This window comes from Anomaloglossus baeobatrachus, chromosome 2 (assembly GCF_048569485.1).
Source record: "Anomaloglossus baeobatrachus isolate aAnoBae1 chromosome 2, aAnoBae1.hap1, whole genome shotgun sequence".
In the NCBI taxonomy this organism is placed as follows: Eukaryota; Metazoa; Chordata; class Amphibia; order Anura; family Aromobatidae; genus Anomaloglossus; species Anomaloglossus baeobatrachus.
The window spans coordinates 593,432,428-593,454,404 of record NC_134354.1 but is presented as its reverse complement, the minus strand read 5'-3'; positions in this window follow the sequence as shown (position 1 = coordinate 593,454,404).

Below are 21,977 nucleotides of genomic sequence, written 5' to 3'. Positions count from 1 at the left end.
AGATGGTGGGGGTCAATATTAAGCTTTCAAACAGTACCTCTTCACCTAGCACACACCTTCTACTTAGGACCTGACAATTGGATCTGTTATTGTACTGGGCAGTCAATACAGCTTTTGAGAGCTTTGGGTGACCATCACCAAGTGGCTGGTTCACTCTTTCATTGAACCACTGCATACTGTGAAGACCCCACATAACCTGCCATTTTGGAGATGCTTTGATCCAATTACTTAGCCATCTTGCTAGGATGGATGATTGCCCATTTTTTCTACTTTTAAAGCAGGCGCATCAAATCCATTTTCAAAGAGGGCCACATCAACATTGTGGTTGCTTTGAAAGGTCCGCTTATAATTGTAAGGGCTCATGCAGATCTTTATGCAACATGGTACAATTATGGACTATAATGCGCAAACTGGCCAGGGGCTATAAGATATCTGTCCCAGGGTAGAAGGGCTATACCAGAGCTTTTCCTGGGTAGAAGGACTATAAGAGAGCTATCCCTGGATAAAATGGTTATGATAGCTTTCTCTGGATTGTAGGGCTGTACAAGAGCTGTCCCTGGGTAGTAGCACTATAAAACAGCTGTCTATGGGTGATAGGGGCTAGGGTAGTAGAGCTATCTAAGAGCTGTCCCTGGGTTGTAGGGCTAAGGGCACAATCCCTGTGTCGTAGGGTTAAGGGAACTGTCCTGGGTTGTAAATGTGACGCCCTGGACTAGCCAGGTAGTCACAGACATACCAACACACACACCCCCACCCTAGGCAGTTACAGCAGCCAAACACAAAAACCCTTGTTGCCTTCCTCCAGAGTCTGATGTCCACACCAGGTGGGGAGGAGCCAGGTGGTTGGCCCCACCCACCGAGGAGTTCACAGGCCTGGAGGCGGGAAAAAGCGGAGAGTTTAGTCTTGGAGGTGAAAGTGAGAGGAGTGAACACTTGAGGTGTCTGGGTTGGAGCCCAGACACTGACAGCAAGGTTGGCAGACTGTGGTGGCCATCTGCAGGAGTTAGTGGAACTCCGCAGAGCCGCAAGGACCGGGGTCGGGCATCGGCCCGCCGGTACTGGACCGGGGAACGAGGTGAAGCTAAGCACACAGGCAGGGCAATCGGACCCCGACCAGGCTTGGAGCCGCCGTCAATAGTCAAATCCGAATGTGACAGGAATCGCAGGCGTTTCCCAACTACCAACTCCCGATTGAAGGCAACCGTCCACCCAGAGAGGATATACAGCCACCGCCACAGGCTAGAGATCCAAGGACCAGCGCCTGCGGGCAAAACGGGCTCCTACGGCACCTATACGCCAGGGAGCGGACTACCGGTGGGCAACCACAGGAGTCAGAACATTCTAAAAGGTGCAGGGAAAGACAGCCACCATCAGCCATCCGGGGAGAGCACAATAACAACACTGCAGCCGGCTGCGGGACCCGTCTATCCGGTCGTTTTGGTTTACCAGAGACTCTGTCAGTGATTGTCTGAGTGAGTACACCAATGCCGTCTGGCACCGCGCCGCGCAGTCCCTGCACCCCAGCCATCCAGTCTCCCCGTTACACCACCGGGCCCCGGGATCACCAACTCCTGCTCACGGAGGGGACAACATCTCACTTGCACCCTACCATCTCTCCCGGGATCCCCATCACCAGCAGCGGTGGTGCCATTGTGACGCCCTGGGCAAGCCAGGGGTCACAGGTCATAACACCACCACACCCTACACCCCGGATAGGTACACCAAAGCTACACAAAAATCCTTGTTGCCTTCCTCCAGGGGCTGATGTCCACACCAGGGGGTGGGCCAGGCGGTTGGCTCCGCCCACCGAGGAGTTCACAGCCCTGGAGGCGGGAAAACCAGGCAGATGAGTTTAGGGAGAGTGAGAGTTAAGAGTGAAGTGGTAGAGGAGCAAGAGAGGAAGGAGAAGGAGGACAGTGAGAGTAGTGACAGAGAAAGTGACAGTTGAGAACGCCTGAAATTGGTCCGGGTGTGTGCCCCGGACTGAGAACAGCAAGGTCAGCAGACGGCGGTGACCATCTGCAGGAGAGGCTGCTTGGAGGTTGCCGAAAGGACCGTGGACGGGTGGTGGCCCGGCGGTACCGGAGCGGTATACGAATAGAAGCCAGCACCATTGGCAGGGGCCTTTCGGATCCCGGCAAGGCTAGGAGTCACCGTGAATTTGCCAAATCCGTCAGTGAAGGGGACCTCTGGGTCTCCCAACAACCAAGTCCCAATTGAAGGCAACAGTCCAACCGTTAGAGAGAGACACCGCCACCGCCAAGGAACCAGTTTCTCAGGGCCAGCGCCTGCAGGCAAAGAGGGGCTCCTCCGGCACATATCCAAGCCGGGGAGCGGGTTACCGGTGGGAACCCATCGCTACCAACATAGACATAGGTGCAGGAAAAGGGACCATCACCGTCAACTACTGGGGAAAAGCAACAGCAGCCATCCGTGGGAACCGTCTTTCCAGCCGTGTGTTTTACCGAGAACTGTGTCCCCGTCTCAGGCTAAGTGAGTACCACAGTGCCGTGAGGCACAGCGCTGCCCCCGCGTCCCTGCACCCCACCAAGCCCTGCACCGGCCCCGCCATCCCTCATCCTCCAACTCATCACTGGGCCCCGGGACGACCACCCCCTACCCACGGAGGGGAGAACCAACAACTTTGCTGCTCCCTGTCATCGCTCCCGGGATCCCCATACAGAGCAGCGGTGGTGTCAATACAATCACCACAACCATGGGTGGCATCACGGACAATAAACTATCCCAAAAACCAAACCCCTTTCACTCACGGGCGAGGAGCGCTGCTCGAGTCCCCGGGATCCGGCCCATCGCTCGGGCCACTGAGCAGAAGCAGGCCGCAGCAGCAGCGGCGGCCGGACCCGAGCAGTGGGAGAGCGCAGCGTCCCCTCCTCCGCCCGCGACACCATCACCACCACGTCCCGTGGGTGGCGTCACGAACAATCTCCCTAACCAAACCACCCCCTTTTCACTCACGGGTGAGGAGCGCTGCTCGAGTCCCCGGGTCCGGTCCACCGCTCGAGCCACAGAGCAACAGCAGCAGAAGCCCCGGACCCGAGCGTGGCGAGCGCATCCCCTCCGCCTGCGACATAAATCCCACCACAAACTTCCCCTACCAGTATTGCATACCCCCAAAAACACACCACAGCATCCCTCTGTATTATAGCCCCACAAATCCCAACACAGGCATCCCCCGGCATTATAGACCCACCAAATCCCTGGTTGTAGGGCTAAGGGGCACTTTGCACACTGCGACATCGCAGGTGCGATGTCGGTGGGGTCAAATTGAAAGTGACGCACATCCGGCATCGCATGCGACATCGCAGTGTGTAAAGCCTAGATGATACGATTAACGAGCGCAAAAGCGTCGTAATCGTATCATCGGTGCAGCGTCGGCGTAATAATTACGCTGACGCGACGGTCCGATGTTGTTCCTCGCTCCTGCGGCAGCACACATCACTGTGTGTGAAGCCGCAGGAGCGAGGAACATCTCCTACCGGCGTCACCGCGGCTTCCGTAGGATATGCGGAAGGAAGGAGGTGGGCAGGATGTTTACATCCTGCTCATCTCCGCCCCTCCGCTCCGATTGGCCGCCTGCCGTGTGACATCACAGTGACGCTGCATGACCCGCCCCCTTAACAAGGAGGTGGGTCGCCGGCCACAGGGACGTCGCACGGCAGGTGAGTGTGTGTGTGAAGCTGGCGTAGCGATAATTTTCGCTACGCCAGCTATCACCACATATCGCTGCTGCGACGGGGGCGGGGACTATCGCACTCGGCATCGCAGCATCGGCCTGCGATGTCGCAGTGTGCAAAGTGCCCCTAAGGGTACTATCCCTCTTTTGTAGTGCAAAGGACACCATTCTTTGGGTGTAAATCCCACCATAAGCTTCCCCCACCAGCATTGCACCCCCCCCCCACAATCCACTACAGGCATCCCCCTGTATTACATCTCTCCAAATTCAACAACAGGTATCCCCCGGCATTGTAGAGCCCTCAAACCCCATCACGCTTTGCAATTTTTCACCTGGAGATTCTTATTTGATGTAGTAAACGAGGGATAAAGATGGAGAGTGTGTGTCACATCTCTCCTGAATTTCAGCTAATTCGCTGAATCGCACCCTGCACTCCGGGCCAGAAGTGACACTGACAACACATGATGGAAAATATTTCAAACCTACCAGGAATCCATACATTCTAGAATGTAGATTTTATGCATGCACAGTACAAACTGACAGAAAATGTTTAAAAATCATAGACGGTGCTTTTTTCTACTGGACAATATGGATGACTGAGAAAAGGACCTGAGTTTTATTGGCAATCCAGCTCGCGGGCCACATAAACTGATGAGGTGGTCCAGAGTTGGCTTGAGTTTGACAACCCTAAAGCATCTAAAGCATCATCTTTAACAACAGGTTGCTTACTTGCAATCAAACATTTCTCACCTTTTAACTGGTGTCATTGACATTAAAAAAATTTATTTACTTCCAATGTGGTGGTTTTAATGCTGATATATGGCAATTACCTGAAAATAATTTTTATTCATGGGTAGTTTAGTAGTCTGAACTAGGGATGAACGAACCCAAACGGTAAAGTTCGGGGTTTGTACCAGACACTGGTTGTCCAAGTCTCGGACTCGAACACAGACTATTGAAAACGTCAGTGTCTGAGTTTGGGTACTGTTCATATGTTAATAAAGTTTGCTGAAAGCATGGAGCACAGCTAATCAATAAGCTTTATGCATGCGGAAGTTGCGTGTACGCCGCTGTGAGCAATAAAGGGCACCCACCTATTTTTGATAACAAGTGCAGGTAAAGAATACAGTTGGGGTCTGCAACACTCAGCTTTCAGCTTTACCTTGGCCAGTTATCAATTATAGAGTAGATCCCATGCTGGGGCAAATCATGCCACACTAGCGGTGTTTGCCCCTAATTTTTAAATAAATAATTTTAAAATGGTGTGTGGTCTCCTCTATTTTTTAATAAACAGCCAAGGTAAAGCAGACAGCTGAGTGCTTGTATTATCAGGCTGTGAAGGCAAATGATTATTCGGCCCCTCTTAACCTAAAAATAGCAGCCTGCAGCTGTCTCTAAAGTGGCGCATCCATTAGATGTGCCAATTCTGGTGCTTTATCAGCTCTTCCTATTGCCCTGGTGTGGTGGCAATCAGTTTAATGCTTTGGGGGATAATATCAGCTTTGAATTGACAACTGACATTAAGTCCAGGGGTTAGTAATGGATAAGCGTCTTTCAGACACCCCATTACTAACCTCGTAAGTATAAAGTTAAAATACACTGTTTATTTCAATAAAAACTTCCCAACAAGCCCTCGTTCACCAATTTATTGAATAAAAATTTTTTTTCGAAGTTCCAACATAATCCAATTGGAAATAAAAATTTCTTTGGTTACTGTCAGTCAGTGGTAGCTTGGAATTTCGGACTGCTGCTGACCAGTTGTGACATATGAAGCCTCGTTCCGAGAACATTCTCTGAATGAAGTTCCATAGGAATTGAAGGGAATCAAGGGACATTATTCCATTGGATTATGTTGGAACTTTCAGGATTTATTTTTAATTAATAAACTGGTGAATAAGGTAGCATGGTGGAGTGTGTCTTAGCCATTTGGAATACGTTGGAACATCAATGATTTTCTAAATTCAATAAATTGGTGAACAAGGGTGTGTGGGGGAATGTTAATTGAAATAAACTTTTTTTTCCTGTGTGTATTTTTTTTTTATCTGTATACTTGCCACACTAGTAATGGGGGTGTCTGGTAAATGCCTCTCCATTACTAACCCCTGGGCTTGTCAGCTGTCAATTCACAGCAAGCATCAAACACAAAAGTATTATCCTGATATCCACTGCACCAGAGCCATCAGGAAAAGCCTGGCAAAGCGCCAGAATTTGCATATCTAATGGATGTGCCACTTCTAGAGCTGCTGCGGGCTCCTATTTTTAGACTAGGGGGGGTCTAAATAACCATGGCCTTTCCAGTTTGCTAATACCACCTCCATCTGTCTGCTTTATCTTGGCTGATTATCAAAAATAGGCCGGAGCCCAGGCCGGGTTTTTAATTATTTATTTAAACAATTTTTTTAAAAAACGTCATGGGATCCCCTTTATTTTTGATAACCAGCCATTGTAAAGATGACAGCTAAGGGTTGCAGCCCACAGTTGTCTGTTTTACCTGAAGGGGATATCAAAAATAGGCGGAAGTCCATGTCTTTTTTTTTTTTTTTTCATTTACTCCCTATCCACATTTGTTGTAAGGGCATCTGCCCCATTTTGCTTCCTTTTAGAGCCCCTTAGGCCTTACTTTGATCATTTTACAGCCATTTTGCAAGACAGAAGTTTGGATCTCCATTGATTTGTTTGGATTTTAGGGTACGGGATCAAGTTTGAGTCAAGTCCAGGTCCCAAACCGAACTTTTAACTAAAGTTCGGCCAAAGCCGGTGAACCCAAACTTCCACGAGTCTGCTGATCGCTATTCTTAACATTATATTCAACTTTCCCTTGATGTAATGGATATCATCTCTCTGTTCACTGACTTTTTGTTAAGTCTGTGATAGACTTGTGCTTTTACATAGGAGCTGATCTGAGGAAGCAGAGCTACAGGAAGATAGAGAGCAGCTGCCTGAACCAATAATGGATATGTCTCAGACTACCCTGTAGGCAGTATAGCTGAGCTGTGGCCACAGATAATAACTCTGCACTTTTGTAACGAAGTTGGAAAGAAACAGATAGCAAACTTGGAGGACAATAGATAGCAGGTAAGCGTCACTCATGACTAAAGTGGGCTTTACACGCTACAATATATCTAACAAGATGTCGGCGGGGCCACGTTGTAAGTGACGCACATCCGGCATCGTTAGTGATATCGTAGCGTGTGACAGCTATGAACGAGCAGAAATACTCACTTTCTCGTTCATCTGACACGTCGCTCATTTTCTAAAAATCGAGCGTCCTGTTGTTCATGGTTCCCGAGGCAGCACACATCGCTCCGTGTGACACCCCGGGAACGATGAACACAGCTTACCTGCGTCCCGCCGGCAATGCGGAAGGAAGGAGGTGGGCGGAATGTTTACGTCCCGCTCATCTCCGCCTCTCCGCTTCTATTGGCCGGCCACTGTTTGACGTCGCTGTGACGCCGAACGTCCCTCCCCCTTGAGGAAGTGGATGTTCGCCGCCCACAGCGAGGTCGTTTGGAAGGTAAGTACGTGTGATGGTGGGTTACAGCATGGTGCAACACGGGTAAGAAATTTCCCGTGCTGCACAAACGATGGTGGCGGGTGCGATCACAAATGTGATCGCACAATTAATTATCACGTTTAAAGCAGCCTTTAAGGCCCCTTTACACACTGAGACTTTCTAGCGATCCCACCAGCGATCTCGACCTGGCCAGGATCGCTGGAAAGTCTCTAACAGTCGCTCGTGAGCTGTCAAACAGGCAGATCTGGCCAACGACGAAGCAGCGAAATGGACCTGCAGAACAACCTTGCTGGAAAGGGAACGCTAACATGCCTATGGGCTGGGTCGCTAACGATGTCGTTGTAACGGTGTCAAACACACCGATACATGCTGCGCAGCGGGAAACAAAGGACCAAAGAATGAACGACTTGTAGCGATTAGCGACCTCACAGCGGGGGCCAGGTCGCTGATGCGTCACACACTGCAATGTCGCTGGGGAGGTTGCTATTATGTCACAAAACCGGTGACGTTGCAGTGATATCGCTAGCGATGTTGCAGTGTGTAAAGGGGCTTTTAGAATTCACTGAAGATTGTAAATGCAGTGCAATACTTCTGCCCATTAGAATTGTCACATCAACAATCAGCTTTGAGTCTGAAGTTTTAATTTTACCACCCCATAACAAAAGTAAATTTATAACTACGGCAGGTTTCACACATCCATAAAACACGGACCATGTTTGGACTGTGACACTGCTAAGTCTCCAGACCTGAGCTAACTGCTTCATGATACATGCCAATGATGAGATAGGTAACTCAGGTGAGGAGGCTCGGTAGAGTCTTTCAATCTGAACATGGTCCGAGGACAGGGCCCGTGTGAAACTGGCCTAAGTAGTAAATTGAGCGCAAAATCATTTTAAATTACGATTTGCTGTATTTCACTTACAAGACGAGAACTTAAAAGGCCCATAAAGATAAAAGACATTGAAAGCAAAGAAAATATTTTGGAATTATTGGATAGCTCATGGTTATGTTGACCCATTTTCATTACAGTCGTGTTCTGCGGTTTGTTTTTGCTAAAATGATCAAGCAAGAAGAAATACAAAGGAACCTTTTCATATCCTTATGTTTCCAAAGAATGGGGGTGAGGGACAAATGATAGACAAACATATTTTAACCATCAGTTCTTAAGTGAAGAAACATGTGGTTTTCAGCAGGAAGCAATTTAGATGTCCCGGCCATTTAATACCATTTAGGAAAACCATAAATGTAATATCTGTTTTTCATTAATATTCAAATATTGCAGTGCACTAATGTTTTCAGACACACCATGAGATCTGAGCTACACAGAGTAAATTATCTTTCTCAAGAAAAGATCCCATGTACTAACGCCAAGCTGCAGAATTACAAGGGGGTCGTTACATTGTCCAAACATAAATGACAGTTATTCTGTACTTTGCAGTGGTGAAAAGATATTGGCACCAAACTATAAATGCATGGCTATTTTGTACTACAAAAAAATATGGTAGCTATGCAAAAAATTCCAAAAAAGCAAACATCTAAAATATTCTAATTTCTAAGTTCAGAGAAAGAAAGCTCCAGAAGTGACAGTAGATCACACTAAAACACTTTTCTGAAATACATTGCAGTAGCAAACCAGATTATTTCCGTCAGTACTACAAGGACACAGGTTTTACATTTTATGACAGTGAGATCTATGTGTGGTGAGATTCCCTTCTCTCCAACTGTGAGGGGGTTGGATCTATACAGCATCAGAATGGCAATTGTCTCATGCTCACATTAGCAGGATTTATGGCAGACTCATCAATTCACATGTTCTGCCATTCTACTACAAAGAACACGCTAGGAGAATCATTTGCTTGTTTGTTTCATAACTTTCTCTACACTGTGTACAGAATTATTAGGAAAGTTGTATTTTAGAGAATTTTTTGTTATTATTGATCAAGTACTATGTTCTCAATCAACCCAAAGGACTCAGAAATATCAAAGCTTAATATTTTTGGAAGTTGGAGTTGGTTTTTTTTAGATTTGGCTATCTTAGACCCGCAACACACATCCGTTTTTTTTGTACGTGTGCGGTACGTATTTGCACGTACCGGAGACACGTACACACGGAGACCCATGTTATTCAATGGTAGATGGCACACACACGTAAAATGACACGGAACGTGTGTCCGTGTGACAAGTACGTGTGTGCGCTTTTCTGCACGGACGACATGTCCGTTTTTGGCCGGCAGCACGCAGGCACTGACCCACTAAAGTCTATGGGTCCGTGCCTGCACGGACCGCACACAGACTATGTCAGTGTTCAGCACGTTTCGTGCGTGTGCATTTTTACACTAGCGATTTTTTAAATTAAATTCAGTATACTTACCTTTTTTTCTGCTGTTCTCAGTCATACTTACATTGGCGCTCGGTTTTTTTCTTCCCCCGGCTCATACCGCTCCCCGATCACCAGCGCGGCGAGGAACAGCTGTGCAGAGAATACGCGTCATTATTTTTTCATCTTTTAGACCTTTACTGGCCAGCCACGCTGTGGAGTAGTTGGATGCATGTGATGGAGCATTGTCCTGCATGAAAATAATGTTTTCCTTGAATGATACCGACTTTTTCCTGTACCACTGCTTGAAGAAGTTGTCTTACAGAAACTGGCAGTAGGTCTGGGAGTTGAGCTTCACTCCATCCTCAACCCGAAAAGGTCCCACAAGTTCATCTTTGACGATACCAGCCCATACCAGTACCCCACCTCCACCTTGCTGGCATCTGAGTTGGAGTGGAGCGCTCTGACCTTCACTGATCAGCCTCTGGCCCATCCATCTGGCCCATCAAGAGTCACTCACATTTCATCAGTCCATAAAACCTTTGAAAAATCAGTCTTAAGATATTTTTTGTCCCAGTCTTGACATTTTATCTTATGTTTCTTGTTCAAAGGTGGTGGTTTTTCAGCCTTCCTTACCTTGGCCATGTACCTGAGTATGGCACACCTGGTGCTTTATGATACTCCAGTAACGTTACAGCTCTGAAATACGGCCAAACTGGTGGCAAATGGCATCTTGGCAGCTTCACACTTGATTTTCCTCAATTAATGGGCAGTTATTTTGCGCCTTTTTTGCCAAACACGCTTCTTGCGACCCTGTTGGCTATTTGCCATGAAAGGCTTGATTGTTCAGTGATCACGCTTCAAACGTTTGGCAATTTCAAGACTGCGGCATCCCTCTGCAAGACATCTCACAATTTTGGACTTTTCAGAGCCCGTCAAATCTTTCTTCTGACCCATTTTGCCAAAGGAAAGAAAGTTGCCTAATAATTAAGCACACCTTATATAGGGTGTTGATGTCATTACACCACACCCTCCTCATTACAGAGATGCACATCACCTGATTTTCTTAATTGGTAGTTGGCTCTCAAGCCTATACAGCTTGGAGTAGGATAACATGTATAAAAATTATCATGTGATCAAAATACTCATTTGCCTAATAATTCTGCACACAGTGTAGATTAAGTCATAAACAAGATGATTTTTTTCTCACCAATGAATCCCAATGGGCAGTAAATTGGTGAAATACAAATAAGTTGAAAATGTTCCTAACATCCAACCAAAGGGCAAAGCCTTACTTCAGAGAGAATGCTGTAAAATAGCAACCATGTAATATAATCTTGACTAAGTCTCCCTCTCTTAAACAAGCAATCCCATTAAGTTTTTCATTCATTAAATGTGTATACAGTGGGTAAGGAAAGTATTCAGACCCCTTTCAATTTTTCACTCTTTGCTTCATTGCAGCCATTTGGTAAATTCAAAAAAGTTCATTTTTCCTCATTAATGTACACTCTGCACCCCATATTGACAGAAAAAACCAGAAATATAGACATTTCTGCAAATTTATTAAACAAGAAAAACTGAAAAATCACATGGTCATAAATATTCAGACCCTTTGCTCAGAGACTCATATTTAGTCACATGCTTTCCATTTCCTTGTGATCCCCCCTTGAGATGGTTCTACTCCTTCATTGGAGTCCAGCTGTGTTTAATTAAACTGATAGGACTTGATTTGAAAAGGCACACACTTGTCTATATAAGACCTCACAGCTCACAGTGCTGTGCTCACATGAGAATCATGAGGTCAAAAGAACTGCCCAAGAAGCTCAGAGACAGAATTGTGGCAAGGCACAGATCTGGCTAAGGTTACAAAAGAATTTCTGCAATACTCAAGGTTCCTAAGAGCACAGTGGCCTCCAGAATCTTTAAATGGAAGAAGTTTGGAACCACCAGAACTCTTCCTAGACCTGGCTGTCCAGCTAAACTGAGCAATCGTGGGAGAAGAGCCTTGGTGAGAGAGGTAAAGAAGAACCCCAGGATCACTGTGGCTGAGCTCTAGAGATGCAGTAGGGAGATAGAAGAAAGTTCCACAAAGTCAACTATCACTGCAGCCCTCCATCTGTCGGACCTTTATGGCAGAGTGGCCCGACAGAAGCCTCTCCTCAATGCAAGACATAAGAAAGCCTGCATAGAGTTTGCAAAAAAACACATGAAGGACTCCTAGACTATGAGAAATAAGATTCTCTGGACTGATGAGATGAAAATAGAACTTTTTGGTGATAATTCTAAGCGGTATGTGTGGAGAAAACCAGGCACTCCTCCTCACCTGCCAAATACAATCCCAACAGTGATACATGGTGGTGGCAGCATTATGCTATGGGGGTGTTTTTCAGCTGCAGAGACAGGATAACTTGTTGCAATTGAAGGAAAGATGAATGCAGCCAAGTACAGAGATATCCTGGAAGAAAACCTCTTCCAGAGTGCTGTGTACCTTGGACTTGGCCAAAGGTTCACCTTACAACAGGACAATGACCCTAACCACACAGCTAAACTAACAAAGGAGTGGCTTCAGAACAATTCTGTGACCATTCTTGACTGGCCCAGCCAGAGCCCTGACCTAAACCCAATTGAGCATCTCTAGAGAGACCTGAAAATGGCTGTCCACCAATGTTTACCATCCAACTTGATGGAACTAGAGAGGAACTGCAAAGAAGAATGGTAGAGGATCCACAAATCCAGGTGTGAAAAACGTGTTGCATCATTCCCAAGAAGACTCATGGCTGTACTAGCTCAAAAGGGTGCATCTACTCATTACTGAGCAAAGGGTCTGAATACTTATGACCATGTGATATTTCAGTTTTTCTTGTTTAATTTGCAAACATTTCTACATTTCTGGGGGGTTTTCTGTCAAGATGGGGTGCAGAGTGTACATTAATTAGAAATAAATTGAACTTTTTTGAATTTACCAAATGGCTGCAATGAAACAAGGAGTGAAAAATTTAAAGGGGTCTGAATATTTTCTGTACCCACTGTATATGTGCATGTAATTTAGCGTGTGTATTAATATACTCACATATCTCTGCTCTCTCCAGTGACCAGCGTAGTTTTTCTTCTGTTCTGAGTGACATCACCACTCTGCACACTGTCGGAGTCACACTACATGCCGTGTGACCTGGAAGTGATTATTACCTTCTGGACCTGTGGAGTGTCAGAATGAGGCTCCATAGGTTTTCATTGTAAAAAGAGACTTTCTGCTCACACATAGAGCATAGAGTGAGCCACTTAGTCGGAATTGCAGTGATGTCACTGAAGAGGAATGGAATGGCACTGGACATAATAAAGCACAAAGGCGAGTGAGTATATTAATATACTAACACTACATAACATACTCATACATTTAAAAATAAAAAAAACTTAATGGCAGTGCTAGTTCACTAATTTAGAGAGAAATTTTCATTTTCCTAATTATATAAATTTGAGAAAGGTTTATATTCAGTTCTTTTTTTATTTTATGAGGTTTCCTAAGAGGCAATAAGTAGAGATGAGCGGACCCGTGGTAGATCGGTTAGGTGGGTTCAGCCAGACTTTTGATAAAGTTCGGCTTGGGACTCAAACTTGACCTTTACCGCAATGGAAGTCACTAATTGGGCAGTTCGGGTCTCCACCCACATGTAACCCAGCCATAACCAGAACACTTCCGGGGACAGTAGGGCGGCATTTTTCCATTGTTTGTTTGATGCACACTAGATCCAGTCGCGCTGTTGTTATCCACAATACAAGCTGTTGAAGCACTGAGCGTACCTGAGCACAGCAATGCTTGCGTGAGTGGTTTGCATATGTACCGCCCCGTGGGCTCGGCTGCGACCGCCGAGCCACTCGGATCCGTGCTCATACAGTGGGTGGCTCGAGCTCCTCACGGACCCGGTGTTCACGTCGCTCTGCAAGGGGGTTGGCGCTACACGCAGGGACTTCGGTGGGGAGTTCCACGGCCAGGGCCGCAGTGGTTTGGAAGGGACGTAAGTTTGTGACGCCACCCACGGGTTGTGGTGAATGAATGGACACCACCGCTGCCGTTAACTAGGCCTCCCGGGGACGGTGTTGCGCAGCTTGGTGTTGACCCCTCTGTGGGTAGGGGAGTGATGGTCCCGGGGACCCGAGGGAGGTGCTGAGGCGTGGGGACAGATGCGTGTTGGATGCTGGTGCGGTGCGGTGTGCGGCCCGAAGGCACTGGTGTACTCACTATGACACAATACACTGGAGTCTCTGGTAAACCAAATGGGATGATGAACGGGGCCCACAGCCGGCTGCAGCTTCTCCCTTATCAGGTTGGTGGTTTACGCCTTTCTCCTGCACCTCTTTGTGTGAATGTTTGACTGCTATGCCTAAGCAACGGTTGTCCTGTCTCTGGCTTGCTGGTTGCCGGTAGAGCCCTCTTTGCCCGCAGACGCTGGCCCCTTGGGTCTCTATGCCTTGGCGGTGGCTTTACCCTGTATGGTTGGGCTGTTGTCTTCTAATGGGTCTTGTGGGGGAAAGGTCCTTAAGTCCAGTCCTCAATCAGTTGATTTGACTCAGCCCTGTCGGTTCGGGGCTTCGTACTGGGTCTAAGTACCCCTCCTGGTGCTCTGGTTTCCAATCGGTTCCCCAGTTCGGTACTGGCGGGCCACCGCCCGACCCCGGTCCCTACGGTTCCACCGGCTGTAATCCCAGCTCCTGCAGGCGGCCACCACCGTCTGCCTCCTTGCCAGAGGTGACTGGACTCCGACCCAGACACCTGAGTAGACTATTGGTAGGCCTGGTCACAGGTCTGCCCTTGAACTCGACCTCTCTCCTTCACTGTCAAGACTAGACTACTACACACTGAACTTGTGTCTTTTTCCCGCCTCCAGGCCTGTGAACTCCTCGGTGGGTGAAGCAAACCGCCTGGCTCCACACCCCTGGTGTGGACATCAAACCTGGAGGGTGGTGACAAGGTTTTTAAGTTTGGCTGCTGTCACCTTTTTAGGGAGGGGGTGTGTGTGCATGGGACTACCTGGGACGACCTGACTAGTCCAGGGCGTTACACATACATAAAGCCCCTGAACTGCGAACTCAAACTCTGTTTTTTTGTAAAGTCTGTGTTTGATATGAGCAGGGCCAGATTAAGGTTGGTGGGGGTCCCTGGGCAGAAAATCTGGCGGGGGCCCAATAACATTAACATTTTTAGCCATAACAGTAGAGCACGAACTGTAGCATTTAGCTATAAATACTGGACCTCAGTCTCACATTCCCCCTCCTCAGCATAATGTGCCCTCCATACTGTGCCCTAACACTGGCCACCATGCTTCCCCTTCTCTATAATGCACCTCAGTCTCACATTCCCCCTTCTCAGCATACTGTGCCCTCACACTGGCCACCATACTGCTCCTTCTCTATACTGCCTACCTGCTTCACTATCCAGTCCTGCCCCTTCTCTACACTGCACCTCAGTCTCACATTCCCCCTCCTCAGCATACAGTGCCCTCCATACTGTGCCCTAACACTGACCACCATGCTTCCCCTTCTGTTACGAACCGGCGCCGCCATAGCCGCAAGCAGCCTGCTGCGGTTCCTAATGCGCCCAGGTGCCGGCTGCCGTTCTTGGCCGTGCCTTGGGTCGTCCAGTTGGCTGCTCCTTCCACCATGCCTAAGTGTGGAGAGGCGGCTAGTGCGCATGCGTGCGCCGATTTACCCCAGCCAGAGTCTAAGCCCGGTGTTTTGCCTAGTGAGCATGCTCAGCCTGATTGTGTTATGTCTGAGACTAAGTCCTCAGTTCAGGCTACTGAGCATGCTCCCACAATTAACCCTAACAGCCTCTTTGCAAAGGTACTTGGACTTCGTGCTGTGTCTAAGTTCTGGGATGTGCCTACTGAGCATGCTCAAACTGATAGTCTGCTTTCTGAGCCTGTTGCTCAGGCTACTGAGCATGCTCAGGCACTTAGTGCATCAGAGGCTAGGTCCGGTAAGGACCTCACTGAGCATGTCCGTGAGGTGGCAGGCCCTGATAGGGCAGAGGGTGTCAGGTGTCCTGATGATGTGGCAACTCCGGACTGGCTCGCAGAGGCCCGCCCCTATGATCTGGCACCTCACCATTGGTCGTCAGACGATGACTGGTGAGGTGTTTGGGGAGTGGCTGCCATGAGGTCATCAATGACGTGGCGGTTCCGGATAGGTCGCATGTGACGTCACTGATGACATGGCACTCTGCTATTGGACCTTGGTGGTTCCACCCTGGGTTTGGGGCGGACCCAGGTTATAAAAGGGGCTGGAGGCAACATGGAGGCGCGCAGTCTTCATTTAGAGTTCTTGGTGGCATAACCTTTGTTGGAAGCGGTAGGTAGGGCTAGGCGAACGGTGCCTGTCACGCCGAGATTCGTGGCTCAGCACATGAGGGTCAGGCGCCGTGCTTCCTTGCTACCATTCCTGTTGTGCTACAGCAGTCCAGTGGCATTAACTGGACTGCGGCTGCTGCGTCACCTGTTCAGTTGTGCCTCCTACGCACACGGACAAAATACCTGTTGCGTCACCAGTCCGAGAGTGCCCTCTACGCACACGGACAGTGTACCTGCTGTGCCACCTGTCCGGTTGTGTCCTCTACGCGCACGGACAGCGCACCCCAGAACCCCTGTAAAGTTAACAGGGTGTTCCTGGATTGGGTGTGTGAACCCTATTATCCTCCTCGGCTTCCCAGTCAAATGCTACTGGTGTGACTACCTGGTCTGACGTGTCCTTTACACACGTGGCCAGTCGAGTGGTGGCCAGAAACGCTAATCAGAGGACCGCTCGGCCTGACGTGTCTTACACACGTGGCCAACAGGGCGCTGTCGCAGCGGTCTTCTCGGTCAACGCTAACTGGTTACCATCCGGCCTGACGTGTTGTTACACACGTGGTTGGAGTAGCGTCCGCTCCACCGAAACGCTAACTGGGTTGTCATCCGGTCTGACATGTCCCTACACACGTGACCGGTTCCTTGAGTTATCTCAGAGCCATCCAGCTCTATAGTCTCCGCCTAACCCACAGGGTGCCAGCAGCTCCATTACCATCTGGAGCACAGTGGGCCCCGACTGGCGATTGGGATATATACCCCTGGTCCTAATCTGCCGGTCCCCCCATAACAGTAAGACTGCGCCAGGGTCTGGCTGGCATGGCGGAGATGGAGCAGCTACGTCAGTTCATACTGCAGCTTGATGCCAGAGTGAGGTCTCTGGAGAAGTCTGCTCTTGCTGCTGATATGGATGATGTGGTGGCTCAAGCGGCTGCAATGGTGTCCGTCACCAAGCCTACTCCAACCCTCCCTCACCTCTCACTGCCCAACAAGTTTACGGGGAACAGCAAGGCATGTAGGGGATTCATGAACCAGTGCTCAGTCCATCTAGAGCTGTTGGCTGCACGGTTTCCTACAGAGAAGTCGAAGGTGGGGTTTATCATCTCCTTGCTCTCTGATAGAGCACTGGAGTGGGCTACACCATTGTGGGAGAGGAATGACCCCATATTACAGGACTCTAAGGAGTTTTTGGAGTCCTTGCGACAAGTGTTCCTGGGGCCTCAGGTCACTCACGACTCGGCCCTACAGCTACTGACTTTGGAGCAGGGGCGTACCTCCTCAAGTCAATATGCTGTGAGTTTCAGGACACTTGCTGCAGAACTGCGGTGGTCAGAGAGGACTCTCATTCCACTGTTCTGGAGGGGATTAGCCTCGCACGTGAAGGACGCATTAGCGTCGCGTGAGGTACCAACTACCCTTGAGGGCCTCATGACTCTGGCTACCCGCATTCACCTGCGGACCTCCGAACGTCAGCTGGAGCGCAGGTCAGAGGGTCATTCAGCCACTGTAGTGGTCTCTCCTACTGCACCTCCCTTAAAGGACATCTCTGTCCCTATGGACATCGCTAGGGTTGGTGTTGCTAGGTCTTTGAGTCGCAAGGGCATTTCCTGTTTCGCTTGTGGGCAGTATGGTCATTATGCCAACCGTTGCCCAAAGCGTCAGGGTAAAGCCTGCTTTACACGGTACGACCGATTGTGCGATTTCACAATCGATCGTATCCCCCCCTGGCCTTTTTGCGTCACGGGCAAATCGCTGCCCGTGTCGCACAAAGTTAGTAACCCCCGTCACACATACTTACCTCTCGTGCGACCTCGCTGTGGGCGGCGAACGTCCACTTCCTGGAGTGGGAGGGACGTTCGGCGTCACAGCGACGTCACACGGCCGCCGGCCAATAGAAGCGGAGGGGCGGAGATGAGCAGGACGTAAACATCCCGCCCACCTCCTTCCTTCCACATAGAGCCGGTGGCGGCCGCGGGAGGCAGGTGAGCTGCTCATCGTTCCCGTGGTGTCACACGGAGCGGCGTGTGCTACCACGGAAACGATGGTCAACTAAATCAAACGATATTATGGAACCTAACGAGCAGTACCCGACTCACGATTTGTGAGCGATACTGCGTCGCTAGGAGGTGTCACACAGGCCGGCATCGCCAGCGATGCCGGATGTGCGTCACAAAAACCGTGACCCCGACGATCTATCGCACGATAGATTGTCTGGTGTAAAGCACCCTTTAGCGACCGCGATTGGTGACCATAGCTGGACGTAGACTGGACTCTGCGTCATCCATTAGGGTGACGTTTCCCACGTCCATTTCCTTTAAGGGGTCAACATGGTCCACAAGGGCAAGTGTGGACACAGACAGGTGCTGGGGATAGTTTCATCTCCTCCTCTTTTTGTGTTGTTACACACGTGGTCGGAGTAGCGTCCGCTCCACCGAAACGCTAACTGGGTTGTCGTCCGGTCTGACGTGTCCCTACACACGTGACCGGTTCCTTGAGTTATCTCAGAGCCATCCAGCTCTATAGTCTCCGCCTAACCCACAGGGTGCCAGCAGCTCCATTACCATCTGGAGCACGGTGGGCTCCGACTGGCGATTGGGATATATACCCCTGGTCCTAATCTGCCGGTCCCCCCGTAACACCTTCTCTATACTGCACCTCAGTCTCACATTCCCCCTTCTCAGCATACTGTGTCCTCACACTGGCCACCATGCTGCCCCTTCTCTATACTCCCTACCTGCTTCATTATCCAGTCACTATACTGTACCTCCGTCTCACTTTCCCCCTTCTCAGCATACTGTGCCCTCCATACTGTGCCCTCCATACTGTGCCCTCACACTGGCCACCATACTGATCCTTCTCTATACTGCCTACCTCCTTCACTATACAGTCACTATACTGTACCTCCGTCTCACATTCCCCCTCCTCAGCATACTGTACCCTTCATACTGTGCCCTGACACTGGCCACCATACTGCCCCCTTCTCAACACTGCACCTCAGTCTCATTCCCCCAGCTTAGCATACTGTGCCCTCCATACTGTGCCCTCACACTGGCCACCATGCTGTCCCTTCTCTATACTGCCTACCTCCTTCACTATCCAGTCACTACACTTTACCTCTATCTCACATTCCCCCAGCTCAGCATACTGTGCCCTCCATACTGTGCCCTCACACTGGCCACCATGCTGTCCCTTCTCTATACTGCCTACCTCCTTCACTATCAAGTCACTACATGGTACCTCCATCTCACATTCCCCTTCCTCAGCATACTGTGCCCTCCATACTGTGACCTCACATTGGCCACCATGCTGCCCCTTCTCTATACTGCTTATCCCCCCCACTACACAGTCTCTATACTATGCCCCTCACACTTTTCTTTCCCAATACTGTCCACTTACAATTTTCTCCCACCATACTGCTGCCTCACACTTTCTAATGGTGCCCCCCTGATTGATGTGCAGGGGCAAATATGCCGCATGCCCCCAAAGGTACACCCCTGTACAGTGTACAGGAGAATACATTCCATGTGATGGTCTGGCTCACTGCTTTTTATGGTGCTCAGGAGAATGGAGTTCAATAGTAGAAAAGAACAGTACAGGAGAATACATGACTGGTACATGCAGGGCCGGCTCCAGGTTTTTGTAGGCCCTGGGCGAAAGAGTCTCAGTGGGCCCCATCCACACATAGACATACACAGATACATACACATACGGGCATACGTACACATACAGTATATATTTAAAGAGAAATTGACAAAAACACAAATAGAAATAAATCTAGACATAGTCATATACACTGACATACATAGATATACATCATACATGCACACAGAGACACATTTTTATATTTTTATATATACTATATTTTTAATATTGGGAAGCCGGCAACAGACTCATTCACCTCCCCACCTGTCTCCATCCAGCTCCTCCTGTGCATGTGTCTGTGCCACGCTAGATGGTGGCCGTCACTAACAGACATGGCCACAAATAGAGCACACTGACACCGCTGTATATACAAATCACAAGAGAGGCTGGGGACATACACATTACTGGGGGGCATACATATTACTGAGAGAAGGGGTATATAGCAATGGAGGGCATACAGCTCTAGAGGGGGGACAGTGGCTCTGAGGTGGGGGAACAAACAGCTCTGAGGTGGGGGGGGTGACATGCAGCTCTGGGGGTATACAGCTCTGGGGTGGAGGGGACATACAACTCTAGGTGTATAGTAGTATGCAGCCCCCATATTCCTCCATATAGTGTTATGAAGCTCCCATAGTCCTCCATATAGTATTATGTAGCCCCCATGTAGCATTATGCAGCCCCCATATGGCACTATGCAGCCACCAGATGGCACTATGCAACCCCCATATAACATTAAGTAGCCCCCATATGGCACAATGCAGACCCATATAGCATTAGGCACCCTCATGTAGTATACAGCCCCCATATAGCACAATGCAGACCCAGATAGTATTAGGCACCCTCATGTAGTACACAGCCCGTATATATCACAATGCAGACTCAGATAGCATTAGGCATCCTCATGTAGTATACAGCCCGTATATAGCACAGTGCAGACCCAGATAGCATTAGGCATCTTCACGTAGTATACAGCTCGTATATAGCACAATGCAGACCCAGATAGCATCAGGCACCCTCATGTAGTATACAGCCCCTATATAGCACAGTGCAGACCAGATAGCATTAGGCACCCTCATGTAGTATACAGCCCGTATATAGGACAATGCAGACCCAGATAGCATTAGGCTTCCTCATGTAGTATACAGCCTGTATATAGCACAGTGCAGACCAGATAGCATTAGGCACCGTCATGTAGTATACAGCCCGTATATAGCACAGTGCAGAGCCAGATTGCATTAAGCACCCTCATGTAGTATACAGCCTGTATATAGCACAGTGCAGAGCCAGATAGCATTAGGCATCATCACATAGTACACAGCCCTTATATAGCACAGTGCAGACCCAGATAGCATTAGGCATCCTCACGTAGTATACAGCCTGTATATAGCACAGTGCAGAGCCACATAGCATTAGGCATCCTCACGTAGTATACAGCCCATATATAGCACAGTGCAGAGCCAGATAGCATTAGGCATCCTCACACAGTACACAGCCCTTATATAGCACAGTGCAGTGCCAGATAGCATTAGGCACCCTCATGTAGTATATAGCTGCCATATAATTTAATGCACCCCCATGGTCGTCTAGCCACAGTGATTGTACATACTCACTTCTCCTCATTCCCCCGGTGCTCTGGTCTCCTTGGTGCGTCTATTGCTGTAGCTCACTCTGACCGCCCTGCAGGCGCGCAGTGATGACATCACTGCACTCTGCTGCAGAGCTGTCAGAGGCAGACAGACACAGGGGGAAGAATCCTGAGAGAGAGCACGCCGCTCCATCTCATCATTGCTCTCAATTGTATCGGCAACTGCGATGCCGATACAATTAAAAGCGTGATCCTCAGCGGGGGGAGGCCGGTGACAGCGCGGGAACCGGGCCCCCCTGACTGTCGGTTCGCCACTCCTGCCACTGCATTTGACCAGGTTTACTGTGATACAGACACCAGATGATATACAATATACACATTATTATATGCCATCTTATGTGTGTACACAGTATATCACACTACTCTGTACTCTGGATGTGGTATATAATGTACACAGATATACAATGTCCTGCACTGATCCCACCTGGACCTACAGGACCTCACATATTCTATATGTAATATGGGCCATATAGTGTAATGTGTGCTGCAGGCTCAGTTGTGATCAGTGCAGGATTCTGTGTAGTGATGTCTGTGCTGGAGATCAGTGTGAGTTATTGTAGGGTAGGGATGAGGCTGCAGCCGATGACCCGGCACTGACAGCCCGACCTGATCTGCAGCAGTTCACACTCCTGCAATAACTCACACTGATCTCCGGCAGAGTGGCCGCTGAGCTGACACTATGGAATCCCGTCATGCTCCCTCCTCACTGCAGCCTCCTGCCTGGCACCATGATGGATGACGTCATACTCACTGTGTTCCACACTGAGGCCTCCGCTCCGGTCCTCCCACAAGCTCCTCTTTGGCAGGAGGAAGAAGCAGCAGGCGCG